Source organism: Tenrec ecaudatus, chromosome 1 (genome assembly GCF_050624435.1).
Source record: "Tenrec ecaudatus isolate mTenEca1 chromosome 1, mTenEca1.hap1, whole genome shotgun sequence".
Classification (NCBI taxonomy): Eukaryota; Metazoa; Chordata; class Mammalia; order Afrosoricida; family Tenrecidae; genus Tenrec; species Tenrec ecaudatus.
Genome location: NC_134530.1, coordinates 112,020,795 through 112,037,084, shown reverse-complemented (window position 1 = coordinate 112,037,084; position 16,290 = coordinate 112,020,795). Strand labels below are relative to the sequence as shown.

Genomic DNA, 16,290 nt, shown 5'->3' with positions numbered 1-16,290 from the left:
ACAAATTTACATTCCAGACTCTTCTTTAGCATTCATCTGAACAACAGCATCTTCTAAGCACCTTTACTATTGCTTATTCCATCCATAGATATAAAAACTTAGAAAGAACTATGCTTGTAATATTTATTCATTTCATGAAATGTATTATGTTTTTTTATTCCCTGGTGTTTATTTCTTCGGTAAACAGACATATAACATAAAGAGAAAAAGTGCCAGAAAACCAGAGGGGTGGCATGCTGTCATTCACTGCAGCTCTGTGTTTCACCCAAAATTCCCATGAGATCTTTTGAGTGAATTATGTGATTCCTGAAAAATGTTCAAAGAGTGAAAAATATTATCTGGGCAATTGCTGTAAGTTCAGAAGTGGTGAAAGGATTTTCAAAGATGAGCCTAATATCTTCAGAGAAGTTGTCTAACTATTACTAATATAAATCGTACACAATGACTATTGTCTAATTGGCCTACTTTAAAAGGAACGGGACCCTAGTCCTACCGTGAAAAGATGATTAGGGATGAATCACACAGCCAGTGATGCTCAGATAGAAGTGAAGAATATTGAAAGTGTGGACGTGATCAAAAAGAAATGTCTTAAACAACAGTTTTATAGTTTTTGGTAAGCTATTATTGAAATTTTAATTAATATTGTAAAAATTTTAGAACATAATCTATTTTTGTATACCTCTTTTATTGTTTTACTAAAGTATTAACTGTATGAAACCAAAAAATCACTTTTTGGTGTATCTTTTTTTTAATACTTCAAATGGTCATTCGGACATTGAATCAGTTGTTAAAGTATTTGAATTCCCTCGGTGGAATGGTCAGCTTGCCATTCCCTAGCTTGCCATTCCCTAGCTTTAACAGGATCCATCGCAGAAACAGAAAGAAGAGGCTCCGTGCGGGTAAGAAAGAAAAACCAGGAATGGAGTGCATGCTCTGGGTCTCGAACTCCCTGCCTGGCGTCCCCTTGACCTACGAAACTGAAAGCTGTGCAGTAGAGTTTAAATGCTGATAACACAGCTTGCAGGTCGAGGGTAACAGTGAAAGCTCAAAATCTGTTTCTGAGTCTCCAAGTAAATTAGGCCTCCCCTGAATTCCTTTTGACCATTAACTGCCTGTGAACAGCATTGCCCTTAGGCGAGTGTCTTAGAAAGTGGATGACTCTCATTCCCCTAGCCAGTCCAGGGAAGGGCAATCTAGTTGTTAAGAGAATTTCCGGGGGTGGGGGTGTTTGATGGATGTTTGGGGTAATAGAATTCAATAGTCATGAGTCACACCCTGATTACCTTGGTCAGAGAGCCCTGGATTGATGTTTTTCTGTCTAGAATTATATCTCTATCCTGGCCTCATACCTGCTTCTGTAATCCCACCTGACACTGCAATATACTGATCTGCTGCCAAATCATACTTTGGTGACAGTTTCTTTTGCCTTCCCATGTCCTATTGACATCGATGCGCTGTAAAGCCTTGAATGCCATTATGACCTCGCACTGATGGCCTCCTTCATCTGAATGATGTGTCTTTGTTTTGCCTTTATCCTGCTTAAGATTTAATAAAGGTTCTCCCTAAATTATGTGTGGAATTTGAAGTCTCTTTTGTCCCCTACAACCACAGTGACATCAAACACAGCAGAGACATGGCAGTCATACCGGCAGTACCAAGAGCAAGACAGAACAGTGGGCTTCCTGGTCAACAGAGCGAGAAAGCAGAATGCTTTGGAGCAAGAGACGTGCTTGTGGAGAGAGGTGACTGCTGAACATTGGTCTGGGGAGCCAAGTTTGTTGATCCATGGAGCTATGGCTGAGAGTTACAAGAAAATCTTAATGCTTGCCTGAGCACAGCAGAGGCCAAAGGGTCTCATGGCTGAGAGGTGGTGGGCCTGCTTGAGGGCATGTATGAGAAGAGCTTGTCCTGACTGAAGAATTCAATCCTGAGTATTTCTGATTCGGAATTGAAACCTGTTAACTTCTCTAGTTGGCTTCATAAGTGAGAGGACCCTCTACGAGTGCCATGTGGCCTTTGTAGTTGGTTATTGAGTCCAGTAGAGAGTGCTTTGGAAGGGACAACTGTGCTAAAGTTGATTTAAAAAATAGTTTGGTGGGTGGAGACATATCTGACCTTTGACTCAATGGATTTGGCCTTGCGCTAATGCTGAGTTGAATTCCCCTACCTCTTTTGAAGTCATAAGAGGTCCGAAGGAGCCCTCCTGTCACGAGGCAGTTGTTCCCTCATTGGGCCGCTAACCTGCAAGGTCAGCAGTTGGAAACCACCAGCTGCTCTGTAGGCGAAAGAGGAGGGTTTCCATGCTCATAAAGAATTACAGTCCTGGAGACCCAAGGGGCAGTGCTACCCTGCCCTATAGGGTTACCGCGAGTCGGAATTGACTCATGACTCACTGGCGGTGAGTTTGGTTTGGATGAAAATGTAATAAAGGAGGTTACTCTATAAAAATAACCCTGAGAAATGACTAATTATTACCCAAACTTAGCAAATGACGAGACAGACAGGAAAAGTTCCCAAACTTCCCCATCAAATCCCTCCTCACACAGTTGACAGACTGGGATTAGAGTCCAGGCATTCTGGTCCCAGAACACCCCCTCACTACGACCAGGATGTAGTGACGATGAAATGCCTGCACACCACACCTGTAATGTGCCTGGCCTAGTGTCAGGTACCGAGTCGGACTCAATTGGATAAATATTAGCAGAGATCAGGAAAAGGAGCGGGATGAAGATGGAGAAAAACTGCTCGCAGGCAAGCCTGCTTACTGAGGCAGTGAGTGGTTCATAAGCGTCCGGAAGGCTGTTGAAGATCATACCTAGGAGCAGTTATGGCTAGGTTGTTTATACGACTAGGTTGTTTAGATGTATCTTCAGGCTTCTTGTGTGATCAGAGTGTGAGTTACTACATTTCATCTTCTAGGATGTATATTGGCCTAAAGGAGAGAAAATGAATGGATACCAATTAGATTTTTACTGCAAGAACCATTCAATGGGCCCCAAAATGGGTGGAGATGGAAAGGAGGAAACGGAGACGTCAAAGTTACTGAAGATAGAAGTTGGAATAAACAAAAGATGACTCAAGGTTTCGAGGCTGGGTTTCTGGAAGAGTGCAGCCGATGCCGTTAATAGAAACAGCAATCAGGAGAGATGCCGGGCCTTGAGGGCGAAAATGATGATTGCCCTTTTTATAGGTTGAATTTCAGGTGATGACAAATCATTTAGGTGGAGAGACTCAGCAGGCAATCTAGCTTTGCAGGAACTTAGTTCTGTGTAACAAGTATACAACAGCAGTATCTGAATTTTCTTTTGGTAAACACCACTTTGTGTTTAAATTTTATATCTGTGGATTTATTGACAAATACCTGGCTGGGGCATAGGGTGCTCTGGTGATGTAGTGGTTAAGCAGTGGACTGCTCACAGAAAGGTTGGTGAACTTCCCCCACCAGTTGCTCTGAGGGAGGTGGTAGGTAGGTAGGTAGGTAGATAGGTAGGTAGATAGTAGGTGATTGGCTTCTGCTGAAATCGCAGCCTTAGAAACTCTGGGGCAGTTCTACTCCAGCCAATGCCAGTAGTAATGTGTCAGAAGGAGCTAGTGGGCAATGGGTGGAACACAATGTTAAGGGTTCCATTTATGTGAATTATAGAGGGCAAACGAATATGCTGGACAACAATAAGGAAATGAAATGAGCAAGTCCCAGAATATGGAGATCTGCATAGTATAAAGGAGGAAAATTGATCCAGTGCATTCGACCATTTGCAATGATGAGCGTAGGAGAGAAACAGGGCGAGAAGAACATAAAGAGCTTCTTCTTTAGAAACTCAAAGAGGCAGTTCTACCCTGTCCTGTAGGCTCACTGTGTGTCAGAATATACTCTTGACTCAATGGCAGTGAGTTTAGTTTCAATGGAAAGGTTTTAAATATCCCGGAGAAATGAGAGTAATTATTACCAAAACTTGGTGAATGACAAGGCATACAAGAAAACCTTTGAGAGAATGACACTTGAAGGGGGCCTAGAATTTCAGGAGACTAAAAAAAAGTCAAAACTGGCAAAATTAAACAATAGTACTTAAAGATTACCACTTGATCTTTTAGAAGCAAATCTTCAGGCCTTTCTTATGAGGTGCTTCTGAGTGAGTTGAGTCACCAACATTTTGGTTAGTAGTTGATTGTAAAACATGGGGGCCACTCAGAGACTCCTATGAAACCAGTTTTGGTACTCGATGTTTTCCTTGAAATGAAACATTCATCTACATTTTCTGGTTTTCATTATGAACTTCAGCAAATGATTCCACCAAGTGTTCTCTAGCTTCCGTCTCTACAGGCACCTGTTGTGGTTAGGTGCCATTGCGTCCGTTTTGACCCATCGTGACGCTGTGCACAAGGGAACGAATCCCTGCCCGGTCAAGCACATTCTCACAGCTATCCCTCGGGCCGTGCCCATCGTCGCAGCCACTGTGCCAATCCAGCCTGCTGGGGGCCTTCCTCTGTTCACTGCCCCTCCTGAAACATGTCCCCGGTGTGTAAGATGGCCGCGCCATCCTTGTCTCTAAGGAGCACTCTGGTCATACTTCTCCCAACACAGATTTGTGTGTCCCTTTGGTAGTCCATGGTACTTTAGATATTTTTCTCCTCCACAAGTCAAATGCCTTGATTCTTCTTCAATCTTGCATTTCTTTTTTATCAGTCTTGCTTATTCAATGTCCAACTTTCACATGCATATAAAGCAATTGAAAATGCCATGGGTTTGGCGCAGGTGAACCTTAATCTTCAAGGTAGCAACCTCACTTCCCAGCAATTTAAAGAGGTCTTGTCCAGCAGATTTACCCAATAGTTGTTGTGGGGTGTCTTCGACTTATAGTGACCCCATTAACAACACAATGCACTATGCTCCCAATTGTCGTTTGAGCCCATTATTGTAACCATTATCACTCCATCTTGCTTGTACTTTATCAAGCATTATGTCCCTTTCCAGGGTATTGGTTTCCCCTAATGACATGCTCAAAATATGAGACCGGGAGTGGCAGTTACATAATCGACTGTCAATGTGAGGAATTCTTTTTTGATATAAAGTTCTCCCTTACACATATATGAGAACCCTAGACTGTGTTGGTCTTGGTAGACTAGTGAAGCAAATTCATAAACACGCATATGTGTATAGGAAAGAGGTTTATATAAAGAGTAATTGTACATTAAGAAAACATCCCAGCCCAGTTCAGCTCAAGGTCATAAGTCCAATATTAGCCCATAAGTCCAATTCCAATCTATAAAGTCCACGTCAGACTCACAAAACACATGCAATGACACCAAATGCAGGAAGATCACAGGCCAGTGGGTGGAAAGCCTTGTGGACCCAGTGGTGGTGGAAGCATCTCAGCACTGGCGGGGGTTTCCACGTGGCTCCTCCAGCTCCAAGGGCTCTGGCTACCATCAGACTATCTCCATGTGGCTTGTCAACAAGGATGTCCCACAGGGACTGAGCATGTGCCCTGCCTCTAGCAAGCTATTTATTTCCTTAGTGCAGTGCTTCTCTGCCTTCCTAATGCCATGACCCTTTCATACAGTTCCTCGTGTTGTGGTGATCCCCCAATCATAAAATTATTTTCGTTGCTACTTAATAACTGTAATTTTGCTACAGCTATGAATCGGGCAACCCCTGTGAAAGGGTCAATCGACCCCCAAAGGGTTTGCGACCCATAGGTTGAGAACAGCTGCCTTAGTGCCTCCAAATGAGGTCGACACGCTATGACCTGATTGACAGGCTAGACTCTACCCCTTCACTCTTAACCCTCTCAAATTGACAACAGATTATGTAACTATCACACGTACCAGGTTTTATCATTGTCGCTTTTAAGGAGCGCTCTGGCTGTAGTTCTTCTAAAACAGACACATGTGTCCTCCTGGCACACTGTGGTACTTTCAATGTCCTTTGCCAACCTCAGAATCCAATGCATTCATCCATCTAGAGTCGTCTTTATTCATTGTCAAGCTGCCACATGGCTGCGAAGTGATGGAAAATACCGTGCCTGATGTCAGGCACACCTTCGGCCTCAAAGAGGCGAAGAGACGAGGCATATTTGCTCTTTAACATTTTAAAAGGTCTTCGGCAACCAATTTGCTCAATGCAATACATCATTTGATTTCTTGACTGCTACTTACAGGATCATCAATTGTCGATCCAAGTAAAATAAAATCATTGACAACTTTGTTATTTTCTCCATTTATCAAGATGTTGTCTGCTGATACTATTGTTAGACTTTTGTTTTCTTTACATTGGGTTGCAATCCATACTGCAATTGCAAGCTTCTATCTTCATCAGCAAGTGCTTCAAGTCCTCTTTGCTTTCAGCCAGCAAGGTTGTCATCTGCATACCACAGGTTGTTAACAAGCCTTCCTTCAATCCTGATGCCACATTCTTCTCCATATAACCCAGCTTCTTGGATTATTTGCTCAGCATTCAGATTGAATTAATACAGTGAAATGATATAATCCTGATGCACATATTTCTTGATTTAAAACCATGCAGTATTCCATTCACAATTAATTCCTCAGTTTAGATTTAACCCTTCTTATTTTTTCTTTGGTAGTGTTAGTTGAAATATAAGTTACTAGAAATTGGAAATAGTTGCAACATTTTTTATATTTCCTAATAGTAATTTTATTATTAAATTCCTCCTGCTCTTTTTCTAGGAATTGTTTGGGTATTTTAAAAGTTGGCTAATTGTAAGATAAATGCAAACATTTTGAATATTGACTGCTTATAAATAAATCATTATAGAATATTTTCACACACGATGTCCTCTGGGGATGAAAATAAGTTGTGATTAAGAGGGGGACTTGGAGCACTGACTTATAGGTGGGTGGTGGCTTTTACTTCATTAAACTGCAATTTGTGTCTCACAGTACTCTGGAAATGTGGGATATTAACAATAGAAAACTGAAATTTAAAAAAGAAAACAAAGTTGCTAATATGATGCTATTTATGAAGCAAACTAGAACACTGAAATCATATAACTTGCGAATATAAAAATATCTAAAACATAAAGCACTGAAAGCTACAATAAGTTAACTATTGGCATTGGTTACATAGGAAATGGAGAATAAAATGGTCTTTCATTTGTATCTACTGTTCTTTGATATTTTTTACAGAAATGTGTTCTTGTGTTATTTGCAGAATTAAATATGGCATGAAATAAGAAAAAATAGAACATAGAATTTGCAGGGTGATTCAGTGGAACGTTCAAAGTCTATGTTAGAGGCAGAACCCCACTTGTTAACAAATCTGAAAGTACTCTTGAATTCAGAAGGTGATGGAGTTCAGAGCAGTTACAGATTTCCACTTAGGAAATCACAGAGATGTCGTTTATTTGGAGAATGAGTGAAAATACCAATGTTAGCTTTTATGCTTGTTTTCTCTGAGATTACTAAACATTCTCAACAATTTTCTGTTGGATTCACAAAGAACAAAAATGATTTTTATTATTTTTATTATTTGATATCCTTCAACCTAGATCTTAAGATAATATAATACAATGGGCTTTTGTCTGGTACAAACAAAATCTCTGCTGTTGACATGAAATCTCCTGGTTGCTGAAAGTAGTAGTCTTATTCAACCCAAACTATAATCATCTCAGGTTTTGAAGAATTGTTGATCTCCAAAATCCAAAGCCAAATTAGTTGCTGTCCAATCATTCTAATTGATGTGACTCCGTGTGTTACAGAGTGAGACTGCTCCACAGGGTTTTCTTTCTCCTTTTTAATAAGCAAATATAAAAAAATTTGATTTAGGCCCCTTTGTGTGTCTGTGTGTGTGTGTGTGTGTGTGTGTGTGTTAGGGGTGGGGTCCCAGGAGATTTTCAAGGCTTTGATCTTTGAGAATTGGATCAACGGGTCTTTCTTTCTTCTAAGCAGATTTGAACTGCTAACCTCCTGGTTACCACTTGAGTGCTTAAACGATTGTGCCACTCAGAGTGATGTAAACCAATAATTACCAAGAAACCAGTATTGTTTCAATAGTTGTTATTCTCCACATTAGCTTCAGGTCTTTTCTTCCCTGCCCCCAGATCACGTCTTTATTTGGTGACTTTCTGCATATTAGCAGATTGCCTCCCCCTCCCCCACCCCCGTTACTGGAACACCGTAATAAACAAGTGTCATGGTTTTACTAAACTCATCAGCCAGTGGAGTATTTGATCTGTGGGTCAGAACTTATTAATATGTTAGCAAGACCCTGTCCCAGCCCACTTTTAGAAGCTCTTTCAATATATTTTTGGTTTCAGATTTAGATGCTAATTGAGATGATAGGAATTGTGCACTTTGATTTTCTTCTAATTCCTGTAACTAGCAGAGAACTCTAAGCTGAAATGAAGGAAGAAAATACACACACATTAAAAAAACAACAAAAACAACCAGTGTGCATCTTTCCTTTTCCACGACCAACAATTTCCAAGCTATTTTGCAAATATAGGACAGCTGCTTTATTGAGCTAAAAAAACACTACAAAATGTAATGATAGCACTTTGGACTCTATTCTGATCTCCCTTAAACTCCACACAGCTTGGATTTTTCTGTAATTTTAATGAAAATGTGGCATGGCACATCTCTCTCATTTAAATTATGCACTGTCAGTATTTTCCTTCTTTGCAACTGAAGCACTTCTTGGGAAACCTGCCAGGTACAAGAGGGGAGGGGGAAATCCCAAAATAGAAGATAGAGTTGGGGGTGGGGAGAGGAACAGGGCTCATCTAACCCTCTGTCCGCATGGTCATTTTGTTATGAAGACTTGGAAATGGTGCAGAAGCTCAAGGAGGATTAAAGTAGTGTTAACAGGCCTAAGAGTGCCAACGTTGGGTCAAAACCGGGCTACAAGTAAAACTTTCCTTCTCCTTGATGACTTGTTCACGAGGTCACAACACGCCCATAGTATGTCTTCAGACCCGTGACAATTCTGAATTAACAAAGTCTTCGTCTTACATTTGACTTGATTCTCTTATTTCCAAGGGAAGATCGTTCATTCATATGTTTTAAAGGCACTGTGGGAAACTTGCATGAAGAACAATGGAGAGAGCCCAGCTCACTAATATCTGATACCTGCCCGTCTTTTGTAAAATTCATATGTTGGCAGAAATAAAATTCCCATGGGGGTGTTTAAAAAAAGGAAAAAGAACACACGGTACATTTGTATTGATGAAAAACCTTGAGATAAATTTGGTACTGCTTTACAAATGATTGTTCACGTTGAATTCTCACCTTAGTCAAGCGTGGTTGGCATTTGCTATCTCTTTATTTTATAGATGAGAAAGGAGTCTGAGGAAGGTGAGGAAAAGGGGAGTCACCATCTATTAATGACAGGTGTGTGATGCAAACTGGGGCTTTCAGAGTGAGACTGGTGTTTTTTCTTATAGCTTCAGTAGTTAGCAACGTGGGTGGAGTCAGAGGACTTGGCTGAGTCTCATTCCCGTCTCCTTGGACAGGCTTCTTCACCCTCATTTCTGAAATGAGAATCAGGACAGCTCCCCCAGAAGGCTGTGGGAAGGAGTAAATCATACAAGGTTTGTATTTGGCACAAGGACCAGGTCCAGAACAGGTTAACTGGCATGACCCTGTCGTTTTTTATTCTTTTTTAATAGAACTCATTAGAAACTAAGAAAAACTCATTGGGTGGAGTGAGAGAAACAAGATATTCTGGGAATGGAAACCAACTCTCAGCACAGCCTCTGGATTAAGAGTCACACTGGGAGTACCCAAGGAAGTCCAGACAGCTCACAAATGCCTTCTGTACACGCTGAGCGCTCCCTCTGGGATAGGGCAAAAGGACCTTAAAATTCAAGTCTTTATGGGCAAGCAGAACAAGGAGATAGCATTCTTCAGACTGTATCCTGTTGTGAATTCTTTCAGTCAAATAATATTTCACTTGAGCTCTCTTGCACTGAAAGGATCAGGAAGGGTTTGGGTGCACACCCATCTCTTCCTCTGCCAGTGGAGGCTTCTGCGTTGCTACGATGCATGACAGGTCTCAGTCCAGCTCCCGGACTGACACGGCACAAGAAGAAAGGCCTGGGTCATGAACGAATGGAAACACGATGGATGACAGCGATCTAACCTGTAACCAGCCATGTGGATGCAGGACAAGGATGACTCCTTGGAAGTTAATGACAGCAACAACATCCAGAAGGTGTAGAATTAAGATGTCTTTGAACTACATGGTCGAGTCCTGTGGATCTAGGGACTTCAGTGAGGAGGGGCAGAGAAAATGTGGGACAACTGCAAAATAAACATCCTTTCACTTGTGATTTAGTTTGGGACGGTGAGCTGCCTGGTGTGTCACTAAGCATGACCTAATGCGATGTCTGAGCTGGGCTATGTGGTCGAGGCGTTCCCAGCAGTAGACAGCTCCCCGGGACTCCGAGCATTTAAGGGATTGTGTGTGCACACACCTGCCTCGTCCAGGATGATGAGTCAGAATCCCTGCAAGTGCTGAGCTAGCTTGCATTCAAATTGAAATTAAACCCTTAAATATCTTTCTGAAAGGTTTCAAGCTAGGAAGCCCAGGAACACCTCTTCCCTTCTCTCTCTCTCTCTCTCTCTCTCTCTCTCTCTCTCTCTCTCTCTCTCTCTCTCTCTCTCACACACACACACACACACACACACACACACACACACGGCTATAGAATGAAAACCCAGGCTTTGAGCCATGCCACTATCTGAGATGTAGCTCAAGAGTTGTACAAGCCCCCACCCGAACCTTTCCTTCCAAGCGCCTCAGAAACCCGGCTCTTTTGGGAGTCCATGAACTCTTCAGCCCCCTCTCCCCTCGAGTGCAATCCATCATTGTGGCATTACATTTTAACCACAATTAACCATGGCATCTGGGCATGATCTTGTGCTCAGTGTTCTAAGAGAAGAAAGATGTGTCTTTCCGTTGTTTTGCTGCAGCCAACATAAAGGATTTATGGTGCTGGGCTCTGAAATGTCAACGGCCTCAGTGGTGAGCGGCCGCAGCGAGCAGAGGGCGGGAGGAAAAAGGCAGCTCACTGCAGGCCTGGACCGGAGGCTGGAGCTCTGAGCTAGACTCCCAGCCACGTCCCCGTGTCTGCACCTCAGTTTCCCAATCTATGAATGATGGGGCCAGACGCACTGGTGTGTGGTTCAAGTCCCCTGTGTTGGCCCGTTGCAGTCGTTCCTGTCGTGAAGAGGGGCTTCTAGCTCAGCATTAAATTAGCAGCCGCAGTGCCTTGGTTCTGACCTCCCCATTGGCTCTAGGATATAACAAGCATTTGCTCTGAAATCTCTCTCAGCTTCTAGTTTAGAAGCAGCAATCTAAAATGCTATCACTCCTAGCGTCTCCCACATTTGGTTGCCTGTGCAGTTTACCACCCAGTGACCCACATCTGAATCGACAGAGGTCGCGTGAAAGGAAAAAGGCCGAAAGCGAAGTCAGAGCTCAACTGCAGATCAATGGCTGCAATTTTACCCCAAAGCAGGCCTGTGCTTCGGGAAGGACTAAGATTTATTGGTCTCCACACATGAAGGTGTGAAATGTGCTGTTATCACATCGGCCCAGAATGTGTACTGGCACCAGCCTAGGGAGACTGCACGGAATAGCAACTTCCTGGTTGCTTAGTCGGTCCTACCATTCAATTTGTGAGTCCAAATTCCAGTACCTTCGCCACTGATACATGCTGTCTTGTGAGTGAAATTGTGTGATCTTATGTACTGCCGCTGATGTTTATTATTATGGCTTTGACTCTTACATATTCAAATAAGGTGAAATCTTGTGATGTGCACAATTATGCTATCAAACACAATTCATTTGCACATTCACTGGCCATATAGCTACTAAACACCTGCTGAGCTGAGGCTGTCTGAAGCCCCCATCCCACCCCCTTGACCCCCTCAATCTTGCCCCTTTCTATAGCTTCATAGTCTCAGAAACCTCATATAGGGTCCCTCTGGGTAGAAATGGGCTGGATGGCGGTTTGGGGCATTTATTCTTGGTGTTGGAGGTTTGGTTGTGCAGTGGTTCAGGCTCTGGGCTGCTAGCCCACACCTGGCACTTCCAATCCACCATCTGCTCCACGGGAAATAGATGTGGGACCCTGCATTTGTAAGATCACAGCCCCAGAGACCTTAGGGGCTGTTATACTCTTGGACAAGGCCTATCAGAATCAAAGTGGAGGCAACAGCAGGGTATTGGCTCGGTCCCAGCAATGTTTCCTTCTGTTCTGCATAGATCGATGCTAGGAACTGCGGCCAATGTGGTAGCAATGACCAACAGCATGGTGGTGCCCTGTGAAGGGTTAGGCAGTTTACATGCTGGGAAGAATCTGGATTGTAGCCTCTGATTTGGTGTGCATTTTGCTGCTGGTGCTGACTAAGCTGTGTGACCTTGAGCATGCTCTTCGATTTCTCTGAGCTTCTGCTTTCTCTGGGAACACCAATATTTACCTCCCAAGATTGCTGTGAATGTTAATGTGCGTTTCAGGTGCATAAGTGTTCAAAATAGCATTTTATGAGTCTATCCATTTAATAGTAACAACAGCCTCGATTTTGAAGCTTGATAAAAACATTTACACCGATGGCATGGCATTTTAATTTCACATAACCCTAGGAAGCTGCTTTGGCATTTCAGATTCATTTAACAGGTGAGAAAATGAAAGGACAGAGTGGCAGGGCTTCGGCCACATTGCTTCTACCCACATCCCGGGCCCAAAGACCTTCCTCAGAGGCAGTGCATTTACCAAGATTAGTAAAACAACAAAAGGGGAAGCTCCAGCCATCAGAGAATGGACCGGAAGCAGGGGAGCACTATCTGATCTCTCTCCTAAGCTCGTAGGAAGGTGATTTGGTGGGCACATACATCGTCATGCCTTGATGGAGTTCCTGGTAATCTGAATGAATTCTGTCGTTTGATTCTAGAATCTCAGCTTCGCTCAACCATTGTACCACATCGCCTCTCAGAGCAGAGTTCAGTGCATGTGCTCCTTGAAGAATCCTCTGATCTTCACATAATCCAAGTAGCCGTCAGCATAAGCACGTGTTTTCTAACATTCAATAAGCCATTCTTAGTGAGCCACGAGCCGGACCTTTAATGGGGACCGTGACCTCTGTGGAGGAAAGATGGAGCCATGTGCTACGAAGAGGTACAGTCGCAGAAACTCAAAATGGCAGGGCGACACTGTCCTACAGGGTTGCGATGAGTTGCTTGATGGCAGTGAGTGATTTGGGTGATCTCTGGAGCTGAGGGAAAACCCTTGTCCACGAAGTAAGTCTACATGATACTTTAAGTTGCAGCTACGCACTTTTATTCCGCCTTCCCAGAATAGGCTTACAATGCGAAAATCCAACAGCTTATTGACCTCATCTGCACTCGGGCAAGTGTTACCACATTCTGCTAGAGCAGCGGTTCTCCACCTTCCCAGTGCCGCGACCCTTTCATACAGTTCCTCATGTCGTGGTGACCCCCGCCCATACAATTATTTTCGTTGCTACTTCATCACTGTAATTTTGCTACTATTATGAATCAGGTGACATCTGTGAAGGGGTCGTTCTACCCACAAGGGGTTGTGACCCACAGGTTGAGAACCTCTGTGCTAGAGGGAAAGGCGCTAGAAAACAAAAAACAAAAACAAAAAACCCTGACACACACACACGCACACACACACACTAACCCTGTTGCTGTCTGCTCTGTTCTGATTTATGATGACCGAGGGTAGAACTATGCCATGCTGCGTGGGGTTTGCAGTGGCTGCTTTTTACAGAGGGAGGTCACTGACCCTTCTATTATTACACCCTCCACCCCCGTCAGATGCCTCTGGTGGTTCTCAGTCCCCAAACTGCAATCTAGTCGCCCAGTGCTTACCCTGCTGTGTCACCCGAGTATGCTACCTAATTGGCAAATACTCTGAAAAAACGAAAAATTGAATGTGAGCGCAGGAAAGGGTCTAGAATGTCTTCATCACAATCCATCCACTCTCCTCCAACAGGAAGCATGTGCTCCAGGTCACAGTGCTCCCGCGGGGACTTTGGGTGCTCTGTGAACTCCAGCTCCAGTCTGTCCCTCTGTCTTCCACTCTTTGGGTGCCCCAGCTTTGGTTGTTAAGGGCCTTGGGCACCATGCATGACAGAACTGAACACTGCCCAGGCCTGCATCATCCTCACAATTGTTGTGATGCTTCGGCCACTGTGTCCATTCATTTAGTGAAGGGCCTTCTGGTTCACTGACCCTTTCCTTTACCGACGCTGATGCCCTTTTCCAGGGACGGATCTCACTTGATAATAAATGTAAGGTAGAGTACTTCCTCCAAGACAGATTGGCTTGTTCCTCTGGCAGCCCGTGGCACCGCGCATACGCTTTGCCAGCACTGTCATCCACATGCACCAGTGTTTCTGTGCCTTGCTGGTTCAGTGCCCAGCTGTCCCATGCATCACAGGAACCGGGTGGGTGAGTCAGCCCTTCACATGACATGTTTGCTCCTTAACACTTTAAACAGGTCTTGTGCACACATTTGTGCAGTGCTATGCTATCCACCAATTGATATCTGGACTGCTGCTTCCATGAACGTTGACTGGGGACACAGGTAAGAAGAAATCCATGACAAGGACCATCTTTTCTCTATTTGTCTTAGTGGTCCTGTGGTAAGGATTTTTGTCTTCTTTATGTTGACCCAATGGCAAACTGATAGACAAGTGTTGGTCGAGGTGCCCTGGCATGTATTTAGAAAGATTCGTTCCCTGAATGGAAAATGATACTACTCTCAAGAAGGTGGACGAGTGGTTGGGGCATGGGCCACTTTTCTAGTTTGCATTTTTGGGGGAAATGGTTAGAAGATTTGATTTTTCAGAAAAATCTGCTATTAAGATTTTCACCTAGAAGAGTAGTACCTGCTGGATCATGTAAGAGAGGAAACAAAAGAGGGTGACTGTAGATGCTTGCAGGATGGCTTTTACACTTTAACTACATTAACTGAAGGCATGGCCAAGCAGAATAAATTAAGATTATCAAGAAAATCTATTGAGTTTTGCTTAATCAAACAAAAAGCCCTGACATACACAAAACACACACACACACACACACACACACAACCTGTTGCCCTCTGGTCTATTCTGGAAAATAGAGATGAAGATGAGAAAAAGAGGGGGTGCCAGGGGAGCTGAAGCACACTGTGAAGATAAAGACTCAGAGAATTTTGGAATTTTTCTAAATTAGTTACGTTTTTGGAGATCTTAACCACCTTACTTAACAGACGAAAAGATTGAGAATTTCAGAGGTTAAGTGCCTTGCCAAAAGTCACTCAGTAGGAGAACCCTCGGAAAAAACCCACTGCCATAGAGTTGCCGCCGACTCACAGGACCCTATCGGACTGAGTGGAAAGGCCCCTTGGGGTTTCTGAGACTGTCACTCTCTAGGAGAGGAGAAGGTCAAGTCTTCTCCTGAAAGGCGGCTGGGGGGTCGGAAGTGATGACCTTGTAGATCGCAGCCCAGCTCATCACTATTATGCCACGCTGGCTCTCCGGAATTCTATGAGGTGCTTTATTTTTCAGATAGCTCCAGATATGGAAGTTATTGAACAGTATATTGACAGGTAACTGTCTGAAATTCAAGTCAGATTCAGAATAGGGCAGGCAACAAGGGATATTATTATGGATCGTTATCAAATAGATCCTAGCTGAAAGCAGGAAATATCCGAACGATGTCTACCTACGCATCACTGACCACGCGAAAGCATTCAGCAGAGTGAAGCGTAACAACTCATGGCTAACGTCTTAGGGTGGGAATCTCAGCACACACAATTGTGCTGCTGTGGAAGCTGTACATAGACTCAGAGATAATAATTTGAACAGAATGACTACATGGTTTAAAATAACAAAGGCATTCATCAGCATTGAATTCTTCTACTATGCATGTTTAGTCTATATGCTGAGAAAATAATCCAGGAAGGTAGAACAAGAATGTGGCATCAGGATTGGTGGAAGACTCATTAGTAACCAGCAATACACAGATGGTACAACCTTGCTTACTGAAAGTGAGGAAGATTTGAAATACTTACAGATGAAGATCCAAGACTGTATTTTTCCATAGGAATTAAACCTGGATGTAAAGAAAACACAAATCCTCACAATTGGCTTAATTAGAAACATTGACTCATGGAGTAATGATTAAAGTTGTGAAGGTTTAAATTTTGCTTGCATCCACAATCAATGCCAATGGAAACAGCAGTTAGGAAATCAAATGATGTTTGGCTTTGGATAACTCTGCTTCAATAGATCTCTTTAAAGTGTTAAAAAGCAAAG

The 16,290-nt window shown here is 43.2% G+C and overlaps 1 pseudogene; it reads left to right on the top strand.

Moving 5' to 3' along the window:
• The first annotated feature begins 512 nt into the window (after positions 1 to 512).
• The window catches only part of LOC142433597 (AP-3 complex subunit sigma-1 pseudogene), a 45,501-nt pseudogene continuing 29,723 nt past the window's right edge, over positions 513 to 16,290 (top strand).